This window comes from Chenopodium quinoa, unplaced genomic scaffold (genome assembly GCF_001683475.1).
Source record: "Chenopodium quinoa cultivar QQ74 unplaced genomic scaffold, ASM168347v1, whole genome shotgun sequence".
Taxonomy (NCBI): Eukaryota; Viridiplantae; Streptophyta; class Magnoliopsida; order Caryophyllales; family Amaranthaceae; genus Chenopodium; species Chenopodium quinoa.
The window spans coordinates 524,257-536,325 of record NW_018743503.1 but is presented as its reverse complement, the minus strand read 5'-3'; positions in this window follow the sequence as shown (position 1 = coordinate 536,325).

Genomic DNA, 12,069 nt, shown 5'->3' with positions numbered 1-12,069 from the left:
TCTTGAAGGTTCTTAGAAGTTTCTTTAATGTTTCTTAAATTAGATTTTGCTTACAAGTTTTTACCTTTCATTTGAAAGGGTTTTTCTTGGTTTAAGCATTAGGATTCTTTAAGTTTTTTTTCAAGTTAGTTAGTTTCTTTAAAGCTTTCTTTAATTGAGTTAGTTAGTTAGTTAGTTAATTTTAGGCGTGTGTTTTGCTTGGTAAGTAAGTTTTTAAGGTTGTTAGGATTTAGTTTGTTTTAGGAAACTAAAATTTTTTTATCCTAAGGTTAGTTAAAGTTCTAGTTGGTTTAGATAACTAATCAAATTCTATGTTATTTGATTCATTGTAAAAACTGTGTGGTTGCTTGCTTGTAGTTCAAGTCGGTTTAGAAGTCTAGTTTGATTAGGATTAAATTAGGGACTTGTCCTAATCTTCCTAAGAGAGTGAAGCTTATAAATAGGGTTGTAATCACACGCAAGTAATCGGATTGTTTTGTTGATTCAACATAGCTTTATTGCTTGTTAATTTGGAACTTTCTTTTTCTAGATTTTCTTTGTGTTTGACGAGTGAAGATAAACACAAAAACCCTTAGACTAGGCGAATGAAACCCGATTTAAGACAGGTTAGATTAATTAGTGAGTGAAGCTAATTCAAACTATCCTCAAAAACCCCTAAATCACGAGATTAAGGTGAGTGAAGCCTTGAAATCAGATTTAGAACCCTTAGCCTAAAACAAACGAGTGAAGCTTGTTTAAACCTAAGACTAAACGAATTAAGAAACGCATAACGCGCAAGCGATGCTGTCAGCCACTAGCACGTGGCTTGGCGCAGCAGTGGCTGTGCGGGGCAGCACCCTCAAATAGTAGCCCGAGGCTTGTTGCCTAACAAGCCGAGCCTCGTGGCTTGGATGCTAGGCACTCAGTCGTAAGGGGCTATTAATTTTGCAATTCGGCGGTTTTTCGTTTTTAATTAAAATGAGGTTAAGCCTCGATTTTTCCCGGCACTTGCAAAATATTTTTTGACAAAATTTTGGTTAACCGGCTTAATTAATTTTAATTGGATTAATTTTAATTAAGTTGGATGTGGAATTTTGTGGGAGCTTCATTAATTGTTTAAGGTATTATTATTGCGTTAATTCACTTAAACGGATAACAACTTTGACTAGTTTTAATTAGGCGCGTTAATTGGATTAACCACCTAAGTTAGTAAATAGTTTTGCGCTCGTTTTTTGATCTATTTCTTGAATTATTTGTAAAATGCTTGGGCCATTCACGTTAGTGAATGGATGAATGGAATAGATATTCTAATGCAGGTTTTACAAAATGGCAACTAGTGGGGACCGACTAGCTAGGATAGTAAATACGGACTGCGATCCATTTTGTATTTTTGTAAATCTAAATACGAACTGTGCCATTGAGTATTTTTGTACCTTAATATTTAGATTATTCCTAGTCTTAATAGTAGTTACTTAATTGGTGGTGATGTCTCGAAGATGACGTTTCTAAGAAGACGAAGCTAAGAAGATGCAACGACAGCCCTTGAAGATTTGAAGACTCAAGTTTCAAGGGGTCATGCTAGTTGCCAAAATGCATCTTTATTTATGCCCTATATATATTTGCTTATATATAATTGCGATGTTAGATTCATGTTTGGGGTTTATGTTGAATGATTAGTTTAGTTCACTTAAATCAAACCAACATAAAACCCTAAGTCCCAAAGAATATTGAGTTAAATCTGCCATTCCAAAATGACACTTGCAGAACTAATGAGAATAGTAATGGGCTATGCCAAAGCAAGGAATTACTACTTTCCTAGGGAAGTAAGGTATGTTGGTGCACTTGCCAAAGCAAGGCATCATATACACGTTAGTTTTGGTTAAACTTAATGATATCAGTAAGGAGTCCATAGATGTCGTGGAAATGGAGATAAACGTCAAGAAAGCATTAGATGCGACGTTTTATCGAACCAAGAGTAACTTAGAGCTATTAGCAATTAGATTGCTTACCTTAAAATATTAAGTGTTAAGACAAGCCAAAGCATGCTTAATCACCTTTTGATTTTTGGGATCTAGGAATCGTTTTATTCTCGCCTAATTGGGACAAATATGGATAAAACGCTTAATAAGATTGAAAGTTTGCATGCATGTTTTAATTTCAAACTTATTATGTTATTATCTTAATCAATGGTTATAATTTGCACTTATATTTGTAGTATTCTAACTCAAATTATAATGTTTCCAACGATTGGTAAAAGGAAATCTTTTGAGAATGGTTCTCAAGGAAAGAAAAGGGATTTCTAAAATACAACTTCTCATAAATGACTTTTATGGCTTAGTCCGAAAGGAAGGTTGGACATCATGTATTCAAAATACTAAGTAGGTTTGATAAACATGAAGTATTGAGTTGAAAAACTCAAATTGTCAATAGTTGACAACAAACATATTTTTTGGCTTTATACACTAATGAGTAGGACTCATTGATGTAGTAATTCAAGTACGATTAAAGGAAAAGATGGAACTTTGTTTTACAGCGCGTTAGATGCTCAATTATGCCTAACAAAGCATAAAAGTCAAAACACTTAAAATAAATGGTTCTTAAAAGTTATGACATGATGTATGATAAGAAATATAGGAAACATGGAACATTAGAAAGGAATATGAGATTCCAATTCTACCTAAGAGTTCATGTTATCATAGTTAAACTTAGCAACTCATTATCTTCACAAGTATCGAATACTGCTTAAGTGTTCCACTTTTAAAGTGACCTCAAACCATTGAAGTTAAGCTAAGTTATTGACTTAAAGCTTGGAATAAAGCAAGTAATACTACATCCATTGTAAGGTCATCAGCTTTGTTTAAAGACCTTTTAAAGTAAGGGCTGGAACAAATAAATGGTTATTATGTTCCATAATCAGCAAACGATCTGTTTACACACGGAAATATTCAAATTTAAAGTAAAAGAGCAATAGTTGTTGGTTTTATTTAAATGACATGGTTGTCTAAGCCATGAGCCAATAATGCTTGATTATAAACAAACATTTCTCTAACATGAAAACTCACGAGGTCCAAGTCATGGACATGATTTGTGTTCCAAACATGTTTAGCAATGTCACATCAACACGAACGTACTCAAGGCTCTATCAGATAGACTCTTGATAGTTAATCGATTCAGAATCGTTCTAAGGCAAGCAAGTCTTACATGTTGAAATCGACAAAGAAAGGAGCTATTGTGCTTGGTATAGACAATTGACTTCGAAAGCTAAAGAGGATTCCATTACTTCAACGTTTTCACAAGAATTTGAATGAATATGACTATATTCATCAAATGTGAACAAACAGGATCTTGAGTAGCTCAAAAATTCGGTGAAGTATAGAACCGACTTGGGAAGATATCAAAACGTCTAGATTAGATCGAGCGATATTTGCTTGAGCCAAGAGTGATCATATCAAGGTTATGAAATTAGAATTTCATAATTAGCTCCACAAAGAATATAATATGTCTTGACGGAGACCTCGATGCCATTTGGAAATGACTCGATTGATGATGGATCACATCCTTTCCTATAAAGTTCTTAAAGATTTTCACAAATGACTAGTGTTACACTAAACAAAATTGTCGAAGGTAAGAAAGGACACCATATTCAGTTGTGGATAGAAATAGTTTCTAGCGTCTTTTCAAGTATATGTCTAGGGCCCTTAGCCTTAGTGGGAGCTAAGTGGCTAAATAAGGGCTAAGGTAGCTCGAGTGAGAGCTAACTGTTTGTGTCACAATAAACTTTTACCCAAAGACGATATACATGTCTCTTTGTAAGCATTCAAGTGAGACTACGGGCATTACTTCCACAACCTGATTGATAACATAGTATTTGTTGCTCTAAGTGGTGTCTTTCTGGAAAATAACACATTACCAAACGATAAGTGGGAAGAAAATGAACTCGATGACCATCGAGATTAGCAACAAACTAGAAATGAGAATCTCGGAAGACTTTATAAGGGCTTCATGAGAATGATTAATCAAGAATACTCAAAGGACTTTACAAGTGCCTTATAAGAGAATTCATTACTCATAAAAACTTTAGAAGTGTGGGAGTAAGATCAATATAATTAAAGGGCTTTAAAAGCACCTTGAAACTCATTGTTTAATGCAATTACCCCGTATAGGTGTAGAAATTCACCAAAGGCTTGGATTGAACCTATAAATTTCTATTAATTTAGAAATAAACCTAAGACTTATAAGCATACTATTTACTATTGGATGGTAAGGGAATAGTGTTTTGTAAATTAGCTACGACAAATCCAAATTCCGAATAATGCTTAGAGGCTATAAAAAATCCGAAACAGACTCCATGTTTGAAAATCATGTTTGAAACTTGATTAATTTGCATGAAGGGTAAAGACTCAACAATTGCAAATAAGTTTTCAAGGAGAAAACTAAAAAATATGGAAATGTATATGCATACATAGCCAGATTGGTTGAAAAGGTTACATTTAAATTCACGGCGTCGTAGCTTAAGAATGGCAACATGAACTTATTACCATGTATATTATGCGAAAATTTAAGGTAAATTTTCATAATCACAAATGATTAGGGTATCCAAATCATTGTGAGCTAGTTGGAGTAAAATCCAAAGAATGGCAACATGAACTTATTACCATGTATATTATGCGAAAATTTAAGGTAAATTTTCATAATCACAAATGATTAGGGTATCCAAATCATTGTGAGCTAGTTGGAGTAAAATCCAAGGAAAGCAGCATTAGGAAATCTACTAAAGTATATGTTGAGAACATTGCTGCCTTAGAGGCAATAATAAGGAAGTTGTTCAATGGATAGTTCGTTGTTGAACTTTGATGATTGTAAGTTGTCAAGTTGAAGATCTAAAATCATGAAAATGAGTGGGAGCCATCACTTGGACAATAAATCCTAAATCGCATATAATCCATAACACTCTCAAACCTTATCATCTTATTATGAGAGTTTTTGATAATGAAGATGCTAAGTTTTGCAAAGTAATCACAACTAAACCTATGTAATAAGTGAACCACAACATTCACAATTTCATAAAAGAAATCAAGCATATTAGATATGGGTGTGATTTCTATAAATGTTTTGTTAAGAGTATTACTCTTAAAACATTTGGGAAAACCATTTATCATAAGATGAAACGTTTGAAAGTTTCTTAGTGGAATAAAATTTACTAATTATTCCACAAAACTATTTAATTGTGGTTTAGAATTAAATAATGAGTCCATTCGATTTGACGATATTCAAAATAGGGTATCAAGACCATGTCTTGGATAAAGAAACACCTATTAAGTGAACATTGAGTACCATATCGAAATTATCCCTAATCGAGGTCATTTGAAAGTTGGACGACTAATGACCGCGTGAGATTAGTGTGTAGTATGTTTTATAACACCGTTTCCTGCGCTACAAGGACAAAATTGTCATAAATCATTTGCACAGGTATCAATTTGGAACTATACCGGATCAACCAATGATAATAATTTAAGAGATCAAAAATCGTCATAAGTATATTTCTCATTATTGCTATCGGAACCTCGTTCCACAACCATGAGTATTGTAAGTTCTTTTGTTTGAGAACTAGTCCGCTTTGATGTTGTCAAACGTCTGCCGTACAAGGGGATTATAAAGGCAACACTTGGGCGGCTAGGGCCTCTTAGCAAGGGAAGCTGACAATCCAAGACTGGGAATGTCCCCCTATTAACAGTAGGGAACATGTCTTTGTTGTTTATAAGGCCTCTCAAAGAGCGAGACTGAGAAAATGCATGGTCGTGCTGAAATGGATTTTAGAAATCATCTACTTATTGACAGTCAAACTCGGAAATCAAGAAACACTTCTGGACGTAATAAGGATGATAAAAAATCTTACCTTATAGTTCACGAAGAGACATTAAGTGACATAGGAAACAGGCTATACACAATCAGCACACTTATCCGGAAGGATAAGTGGGAGATTGAAAGGAATGGTGTCCTTCAAATAAGTGTATTATTCCAATAGAGGGTTCGAAATTAATTAGAAAGCTAATTATTCAGTGAGGTCAAGTGATCGGAATGCCTAGCTGGAGGCCGCTTCTTCGATCAGTAATAATAATGAATAATTAATATTACAGCTTAATCTTGACTGATCCCTTCGGGTCACACCCAATTGTGTAACCGAACCAAAGCGACGAATTGATCTGAAGGATTAAATAAGTCAATAGAGATTTTACGAACAAAGACGTCGGATTCCGAGCTTAGAGCGTTAAAACCGAGCGCCATACGTCGAGTCAATTTTAGGAATCAACGAAGATAAGAAAAATAATCAAATGACGTATCGTGCTAAAATGACAAGGATAACACAAGCTCTAACCACGCCTCGTATCGAAGGCAAGTGTCTAAGGGTCACAAGCACCAAGGCACCAAGCCAACGCAGCCATCGCAAGGCCCAGCTAGGCTGGCTGTTGCGTGCGGGCTGGCTAGGCTGCCTGGTGCACCTGCACTGCAAGGCCAGCAAGCAAGCTGAGCTTGCGAGGCTACTGCTGGGCCTGTACGTGTTGTTGTGTGCTTGCGGTAGGCGCATGGCCTGTTAGTGCTGTTGCATGCTTGCGATAGGTACATGGTTTGGTTGTTGCTAGGCGTGGGCTTGCGGCATCATAGCGGACCTAGCCGAGGGCAAGGCCGCCAGCTAGGCGAGCCTTGAGGCCCAAGGCATGTGGCCGGTCTTCCTTGTGTTGACCAAGTATGTGAGTTGGTAGGTTTATGCTTGCTCTGCAAGGATGGGTATGTGGTCCTTACCTAGTCCTTCCCTCATGTTGACACTTGTTATTTGGTTATTGTTTCATGGGTTTTTTTTATTTAATTTAGAATTAAATTAAATCTTATATTTTATTTTTACCAACTATCCCACATTAAAAGATGATGGAAATTCTTGGGGAGGTTTCCCTATAAATACCCATCATGGGGTATTGGGATTTTCACTTGAGTTGGTGAACTCTAAGGGATCTCCAAAAGCGAGAAAACCTTTGTTCGTAAACTCTAAGTTATTTTTGGTCTAGCCTCGACTAAGCTTCGGGGTAAGGACCGGTTATGGTTTGGTAGCGTGGGTGTGAGTCGTCAGAGGTTCTCGCACTTACGGAACTTGAAGCTTTCAAGTCTGAGTTCATCGGTTGAGCGAAGCACCCTTCTAGAGTGAGTATTATTTCTCTCTTCTCTCTCTTATCATATGTTTGTGTTTATTTGGATGATTTTATTTATGTTGTAATTAGTATGCATGCGATCCGGTTATCGGGTTTTGTTTCCGCGCGGTGTCAGACACCGCAAAACCCAACATTATTTACAAAAACAAGTTAACACAAGAGGTTAGTTTAGTCACAAACAAGGTATTCACAAGTAATAGATGCACAAGTAGTTAAGTAGTCACAACATGATGTAATGAGTTTGTAACCTAACCATGGCTCTAGTTCTCTAAGGTCAAGGATTATGGTGTCCAAGAGGGTCCATGGTTATGAGTCTGAATGCATCGCTCAGAATTCTTACCTTAGAGGGGTTTGGACGATGGATGGGACCCCGCAAGTAGACTTGCTTCCATGGTATGGTGAATTCACAAACTCGGATGCATCCATTGCTGCACGGAGCGTTCATTAGGGTAGATGGAGTGTGAATTCCCAAGGGCTAAAACCATATGTAGAACACATATGGGTTCAGAAAAGTGGGAAAACCTCAATCAGGAAGTAGAATCGTCGAGACAGTACTAGAATCGGGCAAAACTAGAAGACAGAATTCTGGCGTAATGTTGTGAGAACTCGGCACGAGAAAACAGAGGCCATCACGCAGCGACAACTCTATCAGGTTGCGATAAAGTTGTCGTCTGGCGGTAAACGCTGTCGTCTCGCGACAGTTCTAACGCTTCGCGACAATTTTCTATGTTCGACATTTTTCTGATTTTTCGTAGTATCTTTTCGATTCTAGTTGTGAAAGATTTTCCAGCTTTTCCTACGTGTATAATATCCTATGTTTTTGACGCATTACTAATGATCTTTCCAATGAAAACCTCTTTATGCTTATGCCACAATGTTACTCAAAATTACGCACATGAATATCTAGAATCTTTCAAGTCTCATCCACTCATTCTAAATTGATTGCCAAAATAAATTTTAGGAATCAAAATTAGAAATCTTCCCCAGTGGAGTCGCCATAACTCTAGGGAATTTGTCAAACCCAACTTTCCTGCTCCAGAGACGCGGGCATGCAAGCTAGTGGCGCGAGCGTGCATGCTAGTGGCGCGGACAAGAAACTCTCGCGCCCGGGCGTGCCACTTGAGTTTTCAGTTCCGTACCCTTTTCTTCGCGGCCGTGTATTCCAGAAAGAGGGCGCGCCTGTACAGGTTTCTTTTAGATGTCTACTTTATTTCCCCTTAGTTAGTTATTCTAGAGAGAGATTTTATTCATTGAATTCATTAGAGAAGCTAGATAGAGAAGTTTTTGGAGTTAGTTTGGGGGAGCTCTTAGATTTTAGAGAGAGAAACTCTTGAATTTTGAATTGTACTTCAACATTTGCTTCAATCAAGTTTAGATTTCCTTCAACAAATGATAATTAGTGAGATTTTCTTCCTTTAATTCCTCTCCATTTCTTGATTTTGCTTTTGATTCATAAAGGATTGTTTGACTTGTTGATATTTTGGGTAATAGTTTGATTGATTTGAATTTCTACTTGATTTAGCTTAATATGATGATTTTTGTGATTTACTTAGTTTTGTTCTTCAATTTCAATATGCTTAGTGAGTAAACTCCTTGCTAGGGAGATGGTGAAACATAAATGAATGATGGATTTTTGCTAATTGATGGATTTTGATTGATTGAATGATGTGATTAAATTGGTTGATAGAATTGTGAATATGGTTGAATTGTTAAGGATTGATCAACCTTGATTTTCAAGCTAGATTGCATTGTGATTTCTAATGACACGAACCATTTATTTAGGGATTGCAATCATTGATTGAATTTGATTTGTGATTCTTCTTGCTATTCATTCATAGAGGAAACCTAGTTTGACTTCTAGGAGATAACCCTTTGAGTTCTCTTTATTGCAATTACTATCCCCTTTACAACGTTTGGTTGATTGATTTCCCCTTGATTGGCATAACCATCATGATTGTATGTGGATCCTAATCCCTAGTGCTTTTGATATTGAATTCCCTTTTTAGTCTAGTTGTTTGAGACCTTAGTTAGTCATATTCAACATCCTTCTTATTCTTCAAAATAGCTTAACTTTAGGCGATAGTAACCTTTCTCCCATTCCTCGTGGTTCGACCCTTGACTTACCCTATACTTGGTTTAGGATTTGTTGAGTGTTATAAAAAATTTGTTGATAAGGTTTTAAGCATTTAACGACGTGTTTTGACCCTCTATCAATTGGCGCCGTTGCCGGGGAATGGCGTAGATGTTTGCTATAGTTTTTGAGTCTATTTCATTTTATTTTTAAAAAAAACACAAAAAGATTTTTCCCTTTGGTAACCATGCTACTAATATTTTCTTTTAAGATTGTATGCATAGAGCACGTGGTCGTTCTCTAGTGCAATTTGATCTGGAAATAGAGAGGACTATTACGAAGATAAGTTGCTAGGCGTTCCTCAAGTCCTCTAAGATAAGAAGAAGAACAAGCAAGAATGGGAGCAAATCCAAGAGTGGCACTGAAGGAATTGGGAATTCCGGGTGTATATAGGTTCGAGAGCGGGATTGCTTCACCTACAACACCATCAAATGATTTTGAAATTAGACTGGCAATGATCACTTTGATAGAGAGGCGACAATTTAGTGGGGCCAAGCACGAGAGTCCTCTAAACCACCTCAAAGAATTTAAGAAGTATTGCAACACTATTAAAGTGAACGGAGTTTCGCAAGAGTTCATTCGTTTGAAGCTTTTCCCCTTTTCTCTCATAGGGCGTGCCTTGGAATGGTTAGATAAAGAAGTCAAGTCGAACACATTAAGGACATGGGATATGGTTACTAAGGAATTTCTATCCCGGTTTTACTCCCAAAAGAAAACGGCGGAGGCGAGAGCATTTATCCAAAGTTTCTAGCAAAGATCCAATGAAAGCCTCTATGAAGTTTGAGAAAGGTACAAGGATTATCAAAGGGAGTTTCCTCACCATGGAATTCCTACCTACCAAATCATTCAAATCTTTTATGGTGATTTAAACCCTCAAGGGAAGTCTTGTCTTGATGTGGGAGCCGAAGGACTCATTATGAACAAAACAGAAGAGGAAGTTATGGATATTATTGAAGATGTAGTGAGGCATTATATGGATTGGCAAGACGGGGAGTGATCAACAAGCAAAAGTTGCTTTACGGTCTACTCCGTTGATCACCTCAATTCCATCGACAACTTATCCTCACAAATCTCAAACCTAGGGAAGGAGATGACATCCATCAAGGCCAAATTGGTGAGTGCTTCATCTCTAACACCTACTCTTCCTTCCCAGAATTAGGGGAAAGGTACATCTTCCAACTCTACTCCTCTTTCTACTTCCAAAACATGCCTAGTGGATGCTTGTTTTGTGATATATGTGGTTCGTATGAGCATGATTCTTCTAATTGCCCTCATGCTTTTTCGGATGGATATGATGATTTTGATAAATGAGAGTGAGCATGTGAATTATGTGTCTAATAACAACAATGGTTCAAGGTTTGATAATCAAAGAGGCCAAGGGAATAGGAACTATCACAACCAAGGCAATTTTGACAACTATAACCAAGGTAGTGGCTATAGGAACCAAGGAAACCAGGTTTCCGGGTAACTATAACAACCCAGGTGGCCAAAATCAAGGCCGAGTTTATGTTCATCATAATCAAGGTTATGGTAACCATAATCAAAGATATGGCCAAAATCAAAATAGGGGTAATTGGAACAATCAAAATAGGGGAAATTTTCATAACAATGCTCAAAGAGGTCCCCCACTCGGTTTTGCTCCAAAGACCCAAAGCCAAGGTAATAATTCCTATGCTCAATCTTCTTCTTCTAGGTCTAATGTGGAAGAGATAATTGAAAATCAAACCAAGATTTTGAACGCATACATGACGGTTAGTGATAAGAAATTCAATGATAATGACACATAGCAAGATGCTTGAAACTCAAATCACTCAACTAGCTAACACTTTGAAAGAGAGTGCTAGTCCTACTTCTCTACCTTCTCAAGGGATTAAACCTAAGAAACCGGTTTATTTTATCACTATTAGGAGTGGTAAGGTCTGATTAGGGGATTTTTATCCACCAAGCACCGTTTGACAAGTGGACCAACCAGGTTCCGCCACGTGTCCACCCATGCCAAATGGGACAACCGGCCATCAAGGCCCATTTCAGTCTAGAAGCCCGATCGGCCCTAGGTTTACCTTAAACCTAGAGAGTTGCACGCTTCCCAAGGCTATAAATACTCGATTAATCCTCATTAATCAAAAAACGGAACAGACCGAATACATTACGGAACACACTAATAACCGGCTGATCTCGCTAGCAAAGCAGATTACCTACATTAAATACTCTCACCTAGAGAGACCTTATTACTTTAATTTCTGTATTAATTACTCCTTAATCAGGTACTAACTTGACCGTTGGAGGCGGAGCTCTCAGGAGTCTCCGTTATTTTGCAGGTACAGGCGTCCGGTTCCAGTCTCGGAATTGTAACTCTCCCGCAGGACATCAGAAAACCCCGAAACATTTGGCGCCGTCTGTGGGGAGAGTACTTCAGAGATGGCATCCAAGTCTGTACCGACCCCAGAAGAGAGGCGTCCCCTAGACGACCCTCAAGTTCAGTCGGACCATGATACCGAAAGTGAATTTGAAGTTGAAACTCATACAGCTCCAGACGGGACCCTAAGGGCCCGCCGTACCCGTCATACTGAAATAAGGGAACGGGAGTATCTTCAAACAGGAAGCGAGCCAGCAGGCGCACCGCTTGCTCGGCAACAGCCGACTGATGGGTCTGCTCCCATCACAAGGAACGAACTCATGACCTTCATGAGGGGATTCAAGGGAGAGATCCAAGAGTTGATCAACAAAAAACCGCCTGCTTCAGTCAAAGAGCAGGCG